Raw genomic sequence first — 16,534 nt, 5'->3', positions numbered from 1 at the left:
AAAACGAAGCTAAAATGGCCAAGATACAATCCTCCAAAAATTCATAAAATTCCAACCCAAAAATGGTAATGGCAGCAGCTAAGTTAGTGAATTTTCCTTACACGAAGCTCCTAAATAAGTTTTCGAACTCACCAATGGATTCTCCGCGAGATTACCTTAAATTTAGACCTTCGGATCACCAAATTTGATTAAGAATTGTAGGAGAAATTGAAGTTTAAAAGAATGAAGTGTGGCTGAGAATCCTTGGTATTTTATTAAAATACCAAGGTTTTGACCTTCGTGAATGCGGCCTAAGTGGCCCACGTACATAGATTTCAGGAAGTTTGGCCTTCACGAACACGACAAGAGGCCTGCAAATGCAGAGGCAAAAGAGGAATACCTCCGCGAACGCAGCCCAGGCCATGCGAATATGGAGGGCTATTTCCTGGACCTCCATGAACACAGCCAAGGGACCGCGATTGCTGAGAACAAATCCTTCTGCACTAGATATCAGTTGAATTGTTGATTTTCACTAATTTTAAATATTTCAGCGGGGTGCTTGAAATTCATTTAGAATCCCGTGCGTGCAAATGAGATATGCTACCCCACCAAATTTGACACTCCAGACTCAATGGTATAGTTGAATTTTCCATACGAGGTCGTTACAGGTGAAAGTGGGCCTGGGAAGTGAATGAAAGGTGATTCTAGACCAAACTCGACATTTTGAAGCTAACTGCACTGTCAGAATTTTTATCTAAGCGTGTTTTCCAAAAATGTTGAAAAAGTCAACCATAGGCTAAATTTCAAAGGCAAAAGTGCCAAATGGCTCCAAACTCGTATCGATTGCCTTGGTACTCGTGTCGACCATGCTACTAGTCTAATTTGGCCATTCTAGAGTTGATGGAGCCGTCAGAGTTCCATTTTAAGCTTGTTTCCTGAAGTTATGGTTGCAGTTAACTTTTTAAGTTATAAAAGGTCTAAAAAAGGGAAACGGGCCTAAAACTCAAATGAACTACCAGGCGACCAAACAGTCAGTGCTAGCAAGTTATAAATGACTTGGAGTCACTACAGAAATGTTCTAAACAACGAAATAAATGCTTTAATTCAAAAATAACCGAGAGTCCCATCCTTGGACACCATGTGCCTTAGGAATGCCACAGACTCAAGCCAAAATTCACACTTAGTGAATTTTTCATACAACTTTTAATGTCGCAAGGTTTGAAGTACTATCATCAGGTACTGCTCATGCTGCTCTTTGCTCCCGGAATAGACTAGAATGTCATCAATGAACATAATGACGAAGGATTTCAAGTAGGGCCTGAACATAGTTCATCAGATTCATGAATGTTGTGGGGCATCAGTAAACCCAAACGACATGACTAAGAAATCATAGTGGTCGTATTGCGTCTTAAAAGAAGTCTTAGGGATATCTGACTCCCTAATCCTCAGTTGATGATACCCTGATCTGAAGTTTATCGTAAAAAACATTATTGCACCTTGGAGCTGGTCAGATAAGTCATCAATCCACGGCATCGGGTATCTATTCTTAATGGTCATCTTATCGAGCTGCCTATAATCAATACACATACATAAGGTACCATCCTTCTTTTACACGAACAGAACAAGAGCACCCCAGAGAGACACACTAGGCCTGATAAACCCTTTACTCAAACATACTGGAGAGGCAATCTAAATTGCATGATGAGTAGAAAACCAATCCTTTCCTTGAATCAAGTCAAATTCTACCATATCTAGCATAATCAAGTACGCTCTAGTATCATACCCCACGATAGTCACCATACAGGATCGATACACTCAATCCACTACTAAAGAATCACCTACAGGGGTAGCCACACACATAGGCACAAGCAATGGCTCACAAAAAATATCCCATTGAGTAGCAAAATGATTAGACATATATGAGTAAGTGGACCCAAAATCAACTAAAACATAGGCAAGCTAATAAGAGACAAAGGTCTTACCTATGATGACGGCATTTGATGTCTCCAGCTTCGGCCTACCCAGAAAAGTATATTTATGACTGTGTCCACCTCTACCACTTGTTTTTCCTGACTAGGGACACTCCTAGTACCCTAAGACTCACCTCTACCACCCTGCACACTCTCTCTGGGCGGCTAAACTAGGGCCCTAGAGGCCTGAACCTTTTAACCCTATGGACCCTGCGGACTCTAGCATCTACGATGGCTGATAGTAGGACTTTCCCTAGTAAAGTGGCCTATTACACCACACTCATAGAACAACCCTCTGAATGAACCTCCCTAGGATGTCCCAGTTAAACTTGAATGGCCACCATAACTTGAATACCTAAAAGTATGACCTAGAGAAAACTGGCCTAAAGTTTGGCCACTTTGACCACTAGTGCCCGCTAACCCACCATCGGTAAGCTATACGATTGCCTGAACCAGCCTACTAGGTGGATACTATTAGGGATGGACTCTACAAAAAAGGACCCCAACCATGTGAATGGCGTCTATTGTAACTGCCCTGGTAGCAAGGCCTCTTATCGCTACCTCAGCAGGCCTCACGACGTATAGACTCAATAGTACAAGAATGATCTACTATATACAAGAATGAACAGACCGATGCAACCATCTGCTCTGTACCAACCTCAAAAGAATAGATAACCCTCTAACAAACCGGTGCACTAGTTCCTCCTCTGTCAGCATAATCATAGTAGCATGCCTGGATAGCTCATGGAACCACGACCCATACTCTATGACCGTCATCGATACCTATACTAATACTGTGAACTCATCCCTCAACCTCTCTCTTAAATTGTAAGTTATATACTTCTCTAAGAAGGCCTCGGATACTTGAGTCCATGACATTGACTGTGAACCTGCTGGTCTACAGCTAAGATAGGATCTCCATCACTGCTTCGCTAGTCCATCCAGCTAGAAAGTAGTATAATCAACCCTATAGGTCTCCACCAACTCGAGGTTATGCAACCTCTCTTAGAAACTAACCAAAAACTCATACGCATCCTCGCCCACGGCACCTGAGAACCTGGGAGGGGCCAATCTAATAAACCTACCAGACATTTTCTGCTCCACCGCAGTCATAACTAGTCTAATTGACATATGCTGAACAACTATGGGGATAGGCTAAACCACTAGACGGGGAGGTACAGTAGTAGGCTATAGAACTGGGACCGAATCATATTATGTCTATGCCTACCCTGAAGTCTAAGCCTCTTCTAAGACTTGGGGTCCGACTGAACTACTAGGCAATATCCCTACTCGAGACATACCCTCCATGAAGCTGAGGATCCGGGCTAGAGTATCCTATAACACTGGTGTGGCCACTAATCTAAGTAGGGGTTGGGCTAGATCCTCCCTCTCTGGCTGAGGCTCAAACTGCTCAACCTCTATATCCGGCTCTGGCACTAGTGTTATTGTCTCGACCTTTGTGTCGACCTCAATCCCTACCCTAAGCTGGGGCTCTATTTGTAGGTGTAGGGATTCCTCATCTGCCCTTGGTGGTTCTCATCCTTGCCATCTAAGAAAGAGTGAAACAAATAGGATTTAAAGGTGTTCATCATCATTAGAGAACGATTAGAAATAAGAATAGTGAATTAATTCCGAACAATGTCTTATTGCCTCCCAAAGATTGGATATAGATGTCATCATACAGATTCATGGGACTCTATTAGACACTTGCTCCTATAATGGTGAGATTAGTTAATCTAAGCTCTGATACCACTCTATCACGACCCGAATCCAGGCCATGATGGCACCTACTATAACCCCCGAGTAGGCAAGCAAAACCTAAGTCAAGCAAAAGTCAAACCTCAATCTAATTAAATAATTAATAATATAAAAAGGCAGAAGCAAAAAGAAAATAACAAAAGAAAATTGGGATAGGGTATAGATATGTAAATATGATATAAAATATACAAAAAGTCCGATAGTGACCACAAATGATGAACTGACACTAGACAAAATCCCGGACCTGGTGTCACCTATACATAAGCTACTAAGTACAAAACCCAACAATATATATAAATCTACAATGCAGAAATGACTATCCAAAATACAAAATATAAGTCAGAGCAAAAGAGGGAATGTTGAAACTCTGAACATTGGAAGCTCACCACAATACGGATCTGGCACTGCTAGAATATCAGGCACACGCTGAGGGTGGTTCAAATTGGGAGCTGCATCAAAAAGATGCAGAAGTGTAGTATGAATACCAAAACATGGGGTACTCAGTAGGCATCATAGGATGACCAAGCTCAAGAAGAATAAATATATAATAAGTAGCACGACGATACTAATAATAATAGAGAAGAAGAATAAACTATGATCTCAGGAAAAAGGGTACGAGAAGATCATACAATAATAAAGTAAATCCCACAAATTATGTCATCATGTCGATAATCTCAACTCATAAAATACCGAAAGAATGCACAAATGTAAACTCATAGTTACGACCCAATATCCTCCAAAAGCATCGTGAAGCACCTAGAATAACGCTCGAGCTCATCAATAAAAGGAATAGTAACCCAAATATATAACAACGGGCCACCCGAAATCCATACCTCGAGCTTATCAAATGAAACAAAGTGTATCCCAAAGTCAATAAAAGGGTCTTCTGAAATCATACCTCGAGCTCATCAACTATGAAATGCCATAAATAAGATATCACTGTATTTTCTTAAATCCCTCATATTTATTCATCAACCAAAAGTTCTATTCTCATCTTTGACTCTTTCTTTTAAAAAGGGTTCTTAACACTAGTGAAATAAATAAGACAAGTAGCACGTCAAAAATTATATATCACTCACCTGAGGCTCTGGTGTACTGAAAGCACGGCCTCGGGCCCAATATTTCAATATCATAAGCAAATAAGGCATAAGCATAATCTAAAAATCACAATGAGTGGCCAAACGAAACCAAAAGAATCAACAAGTGGCATCCTAAGTTCGAATCACCTAGGAACAAGATCTAAGGATTCTAAGCGATGTGAAAAAACCAAGCTAGCACCTAGACTATGCCTCCAACGCCTACTATCCCAAAATAGATACTAACGATGATCATCGATTCCAAAATGCTAAACAGAATATAAACACCTAAATTACCAATCTAATCACTCGTCACCACTCAAAACGTATCAATTCCAACCAAGCCAAATCTAACAAGAGAAAGCCATAATCTACCTCAAAGTCGAAACCGCATACAAATTGCTTAACTTGAGCTTTTCTTTTTCGGACCACCTCTAAATGATGCCACTCTATCAAATTATCGAAGAACACATCAAACCAAAGCCAACAATACCCATATTACTACAATTAAAAAATGAACTAAAATTGGTCAAAATCGACATTGAGACTCGCATATGAAATCAAAAAACCAACTCCATCACAAGGTCCCAAATAGCTCAAGGAACTTATGCCACAAAAATGGACACGTTCTAAGCGCTAGAAGAGCTAAAAACAACTCCACCAATTTGCTCCAGAAATTTGTATTTGATATGTGGAAAATGAGAGGAAAGGGGCTGGCAATGGGTCTTAAAAGACCTTACTGCCAGGCCCCATTTGGCCTTCTTGAACGGGGAGACAAGCTCTGCGAACGCGGATACTTATCCGCGAATGCGGAGTATAAATAAGTTGGCCTCTGTGAACGTGACATAAGGCCCACTAATGTGGAAAATAAAAAGCTTCACCTCTGCGAACATGGCCAAGGGCCCGCAAACGCGGAGAGTAAATTATAGGTGTTGGTGCATTTCACCAAGGGAAAAAAGTCCCTCAAGGAAGCTTGAAACTCATTTGAAATCCCATTGATGCAAACTAACTATGCTGCCTAAATGGAAATGGCATTCTGGACTCAATGGAATTGATAGATTTTCCAACGGAAGTCGTTTTAATGAAATGTTGACCAAAGTCAAAGATTTTGAAAGACAACACTTAAAATGCACAAATGGCCAAAAACTCATTCCGATCACCTTGAGAACCAAACCAAAGGTCATTCTAAATCAAACTTGGCATTTTGGAGCTAACCAAATTAACAAAATTTTCATCCAAGTGTGTTTACTTAAAATATTGACTGAAGTCAACCTTTTGCCAAAACTTAAAGTTAAAATGTCAAAACCACCTAAACTCAAAATGAAGACTCCAAAATCCAAAGCAACCTTCTTTTTAGAAAAATGGACCTTTCAGAGATGATGGAACTGTTGGAATTTCCATACGACGTCCAAATCTCCGGATGTTGACCAAAGTCATTTCTTTTAATCCTTTAGCCACAAAAATGGCCAAACCACCTCAAAAATCAACTGAACCACTTGAAGAGCATGCCACCCATCCTAACATCGCATAAGAGCTATAAAGAAGTTACGAGCAATGGTGAAATGGTAAAAATATACAAAAGTACAAAAGCAGCCTTGGAGGCATTACACCAAAACAGCTAGGCATGAGAATGAGCAGAAGAAAGGTAAGGGCAATAGGTCTTTCCTTCAAAAAAGGTCTTCTCACTATGCACCATCATCAGCAAGCACACATGTGCCTAATAATGGGTATGATCAGAAGGTACATAGCCACCAGAATTTTAGAGCCCAGGTTCTCAATCCTAATCTAATGTGGCTCAAGGTTCGAAAGAGAAGCCACCTTATGGAAAGTGCGGTAAGATCCATTTAGAAGAGTGTAAAGAGGGAGGGAATGGTTGTTATAAGTGTGGTCAAGTAGGCCATTTTCAGAGAGTGTGCCTGACGTGGGGCAATAGAGCCCACTCTTATACTACTGCACCACTAGTTCAAGGTAATAAGAGAGTTGCTACTTCAAGTACGTATAGAGGTTCAAATCTTTTATATGCTATTGCTAATCGCCAATATTAATAAAACTCACCAGACATTATCATTGTTATGCTTCGAGTATTCTCTTTCGATTTTTATGCTTTTCTTTAGCTGGATGCCACCTTGTCTTTTGTGACCCCTTATATGGCTAATAAGTTTGATAAAATCACTAAGTGTCTTCTTGAGACTTTCAGTATGTCCACTCCTATTGGTGAGTCTATCTTAGCTGAGAGCGTCTATAGGGATATTATTATGTCAATCTATCACAAGGATACCATGGCTGACTTAGTTGAGTTGGACATGGTTGATTTTGATGTGATTCTTGGCATGGACTAACTTAATGCCTATTATGCCTTTTTTTATTGTAGGACTCAAATTGTTAAGTTCAGTTTCCCAAATAAGCATATCTTAGAATGGAAGGGTAGTTTTATTGTGCCTAAGGGTAAGTTTATTTCCTATCTTAGGGCCAAAAGTTAAACTTGAAAGGGTGTATTTATCATATCATGCGGGTTAAAGATGATAGTATGGAGTCTCCATTTTTTGAGTCAGTCCTAATTGTTAATGAGTTTCTTGAGGATCTGGATGGAGCCCCTCCTGATAGGGAGATTGACTTTGGGATTGATGTCCTTCCTGATACGCAACCTATCTACATTCAATCATATAGAATGGCTCATGCTGAGTTGAAAGAATTGAAAGATCTGTTGAAGGGTTTGTTATATAAGGGCTTTATTAGGCCTAGTGTCTCACCTTGAGGTGCTCCTATCCTATTAGTGCGAAAGAAATATGGTCATTGAGAATATGCATTGACTATCATTAGTTGAACAAGGTCATCATTAAGAATAAGTATTCCCTTACCAAAATAGATGATCTGTTTGACCAACTTCAGGGTGCTACTTGTTTCTCAAAGATAGACCTCAGATCAAGCTATCATTAGTTGAAAGTGAGAGAATAAGATATTCCAAAGACCATTTTTTGAAATCAGTATAGTCACTTCGAGTTTTGTGTTGTGTCTTCTGGTTTAACTAAAACTCATACAATATTTATGGATTTGATGAATAGAGTGTTCAAATAGTATTTGTACATGTTTATGATTTTGTTCATTGATGACATACTGATCTATTCGAGGAATGAAGAGGATCAAGCTATCATCTTAGAATTGTTCTTCATACTATCAAAGATGGGGAGTTGTATGCTAAGTTTTCAAAGTGTGAATTTTGGCTTGATTCAATGGTATTCTTAGGCCATGTTGTCTCTAGTGAGGGTATACGAGTTGATTCATAGAAGATTGAGGTGGTAAAGAACTGGCTCAGACCCATATCTCTGACTGATATAAGAAGTTTCTTAGGGTTGGATAGTTACTACCAAAGTTTGTTGAGGGGTTTTTGCCTACATCATCTCCATTAACTAAGTTGACTCATAAGAAGGCTAAGTTTCAACTGTCGAACGCTTGCGAGAAAAGTTTTCAAGAGCTGAAAATGAGGTTGACTACTACTCTAGTTTTGTCCCTACCCGAGGGAACAAATGGGTTTGTTATCTGTTGTGACGCTTCTAGAGTTGTATTGGGTTGTGTATTGATGCATAAGGGTAAAGTTATTGCCTACTCTTTCAGGCATCTTAAGATCATAAGAGGAACTATTATATTCCGTATTTTTGTATTTTGGACTATTTATGAGCTATCGGATATAAATTAAAGGACTTTTAATTTTGAATTTTAAAATGACATGATTTGTTGTAAATGACAAGTTATATGGATAATATATGTGAAGTAAAAGACATCTCAAGAAGGACTCTTGAGACAAATCAAAGTAGAAGCCATCAAATATTTTTTCTTAAAGTCACATTTTCGGATAAGCTGACTTTGGGAGGCCATAACCCCTTTAGAATTTTGTAATTTGGGAAAACTCTCAAAATGAAAGTTTGTAGAAAATTTAAATATCTTTCCAAACATAGTCGTGGTTCTGGAGGCGACATCGGGATAAGGAGATATGAATGTTTTAAGGTAGAAGGGTCAAGCTGAATAGTGGATTCGGCCCAACCTGATTCCAACTCGGGTCAGAACCAATACCCACATCATTTAAGCGATATTTTTAGCTTCCTTCTTCATTATCAAACAAAAAAATATCCAGAAATTTCTAGAGAGAGAGAGAGAGAGGAAGATCTTAGAGAGAAACACAAAATCCGACCAAATTCTGAGTCCCAAAATCCGAAGCTCATGAAGAGAAAAGTGTTGTACGTCGTTTGCCTTCAATTTAAGCTAAAAATAAGCCAAGAAGGAGAGTGTTAATATGGTTTATGCATACTTGAGGTAATATTATAGTCCCTTTTTCATTGTTAACAAGTTTATTTAGAGTTCTAACGGATTAGAACGGAGAAAATAGTATTATAAACTCGTTTGGTAATTTGTTGAGATTTATGGGTTAAGGGGATGTTTTAGATGGATTAAATGGATGAAATTATCTTAGTGATGATGTAGAATAATGGTTGATATTGTTTATGAGTTGTTGTTCTTGAATTTGGAGGAATAAGGTGTATGGAGATTGTAAGTGTTCAAATCCGTTTATGGAATTGCATAGCTTGTAGTAATTCTTCAATATCTCATTGGTTAGACCTTTGATTTTAGAAAATAAATATGTTTTGGAAAGCTAATACACGTATCTACAACTCTTATGTTTATATTGGAGCCTATATCTACTGTTATTATGTCAAAAAAAGAGGATAAATCATAAGATAAGTTCTGTCCAGATTCTTGATTGAAAAATCCCTCATGTATAGTTGTTAGTATTTTGATAATATATTTTTGTAAAAACTGAGTTTTGAATTGATTTCTTTTGGATTGAAAACCTAAGACATAGATCTAAAAGTTTCATGAAGGTCATCAAGTCCAGTGTTTCCATTTTTAATTTCAAAATTTAGATACAACCTGAGGTACTCGGCTTTCCGAACTTACTATTTTGGTAACATAATTCAGGTGGCAACATTCTAGGATTATTATCAATAATAAATCTTATTTTATGTTAGTATTTTGGATTTTTGATATTACTTGATGATTATATGGCTAGTTTGGAAGTGGGAAAAGTGAGCGGTATAGGGGAGGTGCTGTCCAATTTTTTTAGAAATAACCTACTAATGATAGAGTACGTTTTATTCCTATCCATAGCTTAATCATAGTACTTAACATTTTAATATAGGTTGAGACAATATTGGGAAGCATATACATATAAATACTAAAGGTATGTAAATCCTATCCCTTTTTTCTTTTGGCATGATCCAATAAAATCAACGGACGACGAATGCATAAATTCCAAAGAACCTCGTATTCTTAGATACACTAGGATGGCTAATGTTCTTGATTTCCTAGAACTTATATCATTATGACTTGATACATGTGTATGACTCCAGCCATCCTAATTTGGTATAATTCATATTTTGGTATACATCATGATTCTTATTAACTCCTTAATGTTAGAACTCTTACAATAATTGAGCTATTGCTTCTCAAGGTTTTTTTTCTATACGTTGGGAAGTAGTTAGCATGTAAAGCTAGCCCTTTATTCTCCTTGGAGATGATCTTTATGAAACAAATATATGATTTTTATATGATTCCAAGGAAGTTCTTATTCTTAGAGCCACTTGGATGGCCAATGATCTAGATTTTCAGAAGTTTTATTTTGATGCAATCCATAGTGACATTCAAAAGGTACTTGATATGGCTATTCTCTTGATTTTTGAATGTAGCTCATTTTGATTATTCCATCGAGTCTCAAATATGATTTAACTGGCATATGGTTGCTCACTACTCTGCTCATTCATGCCTTTATATATCTTTCACCGAGTCCCGAGCCAGGTATGTATTCGTGCATAGTTTCACTATATTATTCACCGAGTCCCTCACTAGAGGGTCAGGTATAGTATATATATATATGATGATCTGATATGATGACATAATGATGTGATAATGGCATTGGGGCCCATGATGGGCCAAATATGATAGATGTATATGACAGATTCACCAAATCCATAATGGGCTGGATATGATATATGATATAATCATGCATGATTTTATTTCATAAGGCATATGTACAGTGATTTCTTGAGTATCATACTTATCTCCTGAATCTCTACTTCAGATGTGATCTCATTTATGATATGTTATTCTTTATATACTCAGTACGTATGTCGTACTGACCCCCTTTCTTTGGGGGCTGCATTTCATGCTCGTAGGTACAGATATTTATTTTAGGGATCCGCTAGCTTAAGATTTTCCACTCAGCTATTTTGGAAGTGCTCCATTGTACCGGAGCCTAGAATTTTGGTATAGATATTTTGGTGTATATATTTATTTATCCATGGGTACGGCGGAGATCTGTCCCATCATATGTTACTATTGATGTTCTTAGAGGTCTGTAGACATATATGTGGGGTGGTATATAGATGTTATCCAGTTGTACTAGTATGACATATATTTTGGAACATTCTTATTCATAGTGGCAGCCTAGTCGGCTTATGTATATACATGTATATTTTGGAATGTGATGTGTAGTGGCAGCCTTGTCGGTTTACGTACTATGTTATCTTTTAACGATTATGACTCTCTATTCACTCTCAAAACTTAGCGTCATTATCTATATGGTGTGCACGTTGATGTGTTCACTGATCATAAGAGCCTTCAATATTTGTTTACTCAAAAAAACTTGAACCTGAGGGAGGAGAGATGGCTTGATCTGCTCAAGGACTATGATATGAACATTCTCTACCACCCAAGTAAAGCTAATATTATTATGAATGCTCTTAGAAGGTCATCTATGGGAAGCACTGACTATGTAGATGAGGGAAAGAAAGAGTTGGCTAAACAGGTGCAAAGGCTCTCATGTTTGGGACTTCAACTTATTAACTCTAGTGAGGGTGGTACTAGTGTTTAGTGGGACTAAATTGTCTCTAGTTGCTGAGGTGAAAGAAAAGCAAGATTTATATCTCATTCTCCTCCAGTTGAAAGATGATGTTCACAAGTAGAATGTAATGCCTTATGCAAAAGGGGGAGATGGAGTGTTGAGGTATCAAGGGAGATTGTGTATTCCAAGTGTTGATGACATTCAAGAAAGAATCATGGTAGAGGCCTATAACTTCAGGTATTCCATCCATCCAAGTTCTACAAAAATGTACCATGACTTGAGAAAAGTCTATTGGTGGAGTGGGATAAAGAAAGATATAGCAAAGTTTGTGTCCAAGTGCCCAAACTGCCAACAAGTTAAAGTTGAGAATCAAAGGCCCTGTGGTATAGCTCAAAACATTGAGATTCCAGAATGGAAGTGGAAGATGATCAACATGGACTTCATTATAGGTTAATCGCGGTCTCACAGACATCATGATTCTATTTGGGTAATTGTGGATAGTATGACCAAATCAGCCAACTTCTAATCGGTTAAGACGACTGATACCACAGAGGACTATGCCAAATTGTATCTTGGAGAAATTGTTAGACTTCAGGGGATCCTTTTTCTATCATCTCATATAGGGGAGCTGAATTCACTATTGAGTTTTGGAAGCCATTCCAGAAAGGTTTGGGTTCAAAAGCACTGCTTTCCATCCACAGACAGAATGTCAGGCAGAGCGTACAATTCAAACTTTAGAGGATATATTGAGAGCCGGTGTTATCGAATTCTAAGGTAATTGGTATAACACTTACCTCTTATTTAGTTTTATTATAACAATAGCTTCCATTTCAGTATTTAGATGGCTCCTTATGAAGATCTGTATGGGAGGAGATGTAGATCACCAATTGGTTGGTTTGAAGTTGGTGAAGCTGAATTGATTGGACCAGACTTAGTTCACCAGGCCATGAAGAAGGTGAAAATCATTCAACAAAGGTTGAAGGCGACTCAAAGTCAATAGAAATCTTATACTAATGTTAGGAGAAGAGACTTGGAGTTCGAGGTGAATAGGGTGTACCTAAAAGTTTTACCCATAAAGGGAGTTATGAGGTTTGGCAAGAAAGGGAAGTTGAATCCACATTATATTGGTCCTTACCAGATTGTGAAGAGAGTGGGTAATGTATCCTATGATTTGGAGCTACCACCAGAGTTGCATGTTGTCCACCTAGTGTTCCATATCTCTATGCTTAAGAAGTATTTAGGAGATCCTTCACTCATTTTGCCTACTAAAAGAATTGGGTGAAAGAGAGTTTGACTTATGATGAGATTCTAGTTCATATTCTTGATTGTTAGGTTTGTAAACTGAGAACCAAAGAGGTCATTTCGGTCAAAGTTCTATGGCAAAACTAATTTGTTGAGGAAGCTACATGGGAAGTTGAAAAAGATATAAAGGTTAAATACCCTCATCTATTCATACCTTCTAATAATGAAGTTGATGGTAAGATTCTTTTTTGTCCTGTCTTTGAGTTGATGTTCATTCTGAGTTTGAGTATATGAAGTATATGCTTGGGTCCAAGTAGTGATTGTTTGACTGTTTGATTATTTGAGTGTTTGAGTTTCCGAGTCTTAATTTACATTCGTTCCTTGAGTGAATTCCTAGATTGGCCATCATTCAAGAAAGAATGATCCTAAGAGGAAGATATTGTAACACCCTTGGAGTCCCTATTCGAAACTAACTCTGAAATAATTTGAAAATCTCACAATGTAGGGACCATGCGATAGACCATAGCCCGTATTACTATTCACAGCCCATAGAGAGGTCCCGTGAAAAGGACAGGATTTAGGGGAGAAGTCTACGAGGGGCACCACGTGGTGAGTACCACAGATCATAGTCCCTTCCGTGGAGTTGACCCCCAAGGCTCCCAAGTCTGGAGACAATCACGATCGAGGATCATGACCCTTAGCAGCTACCATGAGCCGTGGTGCCTCCGTGAAGGTGAAACCCTCTCAATCTATTCCAATTCAAGGATCACGGCCTTTCACCACAGACCGTGGTAAGCTTCACGAGCCATGGTGGCCTTTCGTGAAGGATGCCCACCCAGTTTTAATAAAGGTCATTACGGTCTTTTTGCATCTTTTCCCAACTGAACCCTATATATTTAGGGACCTAATATCAATCCTTTCACATACCCAATAGTATTTTTCTCTCATTCACACTTGTATTTTCTTTAGAGAAGTGATTGGAGAAAAGAAAGAAAACTAGGGTTCAAGGTTTTTGAGTAATCCCCTCGAGTTTTGATCATTCATTTGAATTCCAAGTATGTAGGCTTACCAAAATGTCGGACCATGTTCGTCTCCGTGCCCTACATCTACTTGAGTTGAATTGATCCTTGAATTGAGTCCAAATGTCCAAATGATTTGAGTTTTCATGATATATTTATGATCCTAGGGAGTCCTTGCATATGTATATACGATTTATGTCTTGATGATGTTGATGAGATGAGTAATTGAGATACCTTTCATGCCTTCATTCCCATGGACCCTAATTGAGTATTATTTTCAATGTTTTACACAATGATTGAATCTAAAAGGTTGATTGGTGAATGTTGAATGAGAATGTGTCGAAGTTGATTTGGATGGTAGGAGTCTTTCCATTTATTATCGTTTGAACTTGAATATTTTGGAGTCTAAATGGTTGTTGATTCATAGTCTTGATGAGTCATGAATGAGTCTAGAAAAGAAATCTAAATGAAAGAATTGATGAATTGAGATCGAATTGAGTTGAATAGATTCCAATATGACTACTTTGTATGATTTGATTTGATTTGAGTCTTATGAGAAAATTGAGTCTTGGAAGGAGTAACGAGCATCGAATTGAGTAATAGTAACTAACAACTCAAACTCAATAACTATGTAGCCAATGAAGGAGAGGATTGAACCGTAAAAATTGAATGTTTCCCTTTTGTCCCAAAAAAGACTTGATTTTATTGATTGTGGATCCAAGATTGTTGATTCGTCCCTTTCCTTGGAAAAGTATAGGACGGACGTGGAAATAACGTTGGCTCATTGTACATCACTGGCTCATAGATGGTGGTTGTGGGATAAAAGAAACTCCCAAAGGTCTAAAATGAATGGTTTGATTAGTCGAGCTGCATATTACCGAGTTGTTTATTTTAAACTTGCATTATTTATTAAATTGAGTTGATTGTGGAGTTGAGTCCCTTGAGATGAGTTATATGTTGATTGTTTTCCTTTCCTTCCATTTTACATGCTCGTACATTCCATATACTAACACCATTTGACCTGCATCATTTCATAATGCATATACAAGTGCTAGAGATCATCAACACGCACTTCATTGACGATCTTTCCTTCTTGATAGTAGTGAAACCTCCTTGCTTTCGAAGAAATCACATTTATTTCAGTCATTTCTTATGAGCAATTTCTTTTGAGGTATCGTGGGCTTGTTTTAGGCACCTCCTTAATAGTTGATAGAGGCTTCATGCACAGAGTCAGGTTTGAGTTAGATGGGTACTTTCAGAGTTTGTTTTAAATCATACTTTTGGTATTGAGTTATGAGGTTTGAGCTGACTTTTAGCATTGCTTATTTAAGCTATTTTTTAATTGAATATTAATTTGATTGCCCATATAATTGTCCCCTTTTCTGTTGTTTTAAGTCTTCCACTAAATGAATGAATGTGCAATTACCATTTCAGGACCAGAAATGGTCTACGAGTGTCAGCCATGCCTAGGGTACCCTTTTGGGGCGTGACACAACATGTATTCCAAAGTATGAATAGTCTGTTCTGCTTGACCATTGGTTTGAGGGTGAAAAGTTTTACTAAGCTTAACTTGAGTACCAATACCCTTCTGAAACGATCTCCAAAATTGAGAAGTAAGCTTAGTACCTCAGTCAGAAATGATAGATAATCAAACACCATGCAACTTAACCAACATTTGAATGTAAAGTCTAGCATAATCTTCGACGGAATAAGAATCCTAAATAGGAGGAAAATGTGTCAACTTAGTCATTCGATCTACAACAACCCAGATCAAATCATGTTGATCACGCATACGAGGTACGACCGTAATGAAGTCCATATTCAAGTCTTCCCACTTCCAAGTAGGAATCTCAATATCTTGAGCCAACCCTCCCAATTTTTCATGTTCAACTTTCACTGGCTGGCAATTCCAACACTTAGCCATATACTCTGCAATATTCTTTTTTATGTAATTCCACCAGTAAACTTCCATAAAATTATGATATATCTTAGTGGATCACAGGTGAATAGAATATCGCGCACTATGAGCTTCGAATAAGATAATTTCTCTCAAACCATCAACTTTGTCACAACCTCGATCTGTCATGACTGGTACCCACACTAACCCTCTTGTGGGAGAACCATTACTATAGCCCAACTAACAATCATCGCAATGATATAAACAATTTTAAAGATGTGAAAGCAGGTTTAATCAACAAAACACAAGTTGAGTTCCCATAAACCAAGAAATATCTAGTCAACAACCCAAAAATATGAAAAACATCCTAGGAACTGAAAGTCAATTATACCAAAATGTTAACCACCATTAAGTATAAGAAAATACAATTCGCAAAGAAAGTCATTAAAATAACACTAGAGTCTGAACATTTGTCCCGAAAGAAGGACTAGAATAAAAGAGATCCATGGCGGCCTGGAAGAATAGCTCACCATTGACCTCAAATACTATCACTCCTCTAGGCGAGGTCTCTCCGCAGCCAGCTGAATATGCCCAGTACTCAATAAAGACAGAGCAAGTCTAGTATCAGTACACAAAATCAATAGTGTACTGGTAGGATCACATAGTTAGCCAGTAAGCGATTCATGGACAAGTAAACCCAA

The sequence above is a fragment of the Solanum dulcamara genome, chromosome 10, assembly GCF_947179165.1.
Source record: "Solanum dulcamara chromosome 10, daSolDulc1.2, whole genome shotgun sequence".
NCBI lineage: Eukaryota > Viridiplantae > Streptophyta > Magnoliopsida > Solanales > Solanaceae > Solanum > Solanum dulcamara.
The sequence above is the reverse complement of the archived record's forward strand: the minus strand, read 5'-3'. Positions refer to the sequence as shown.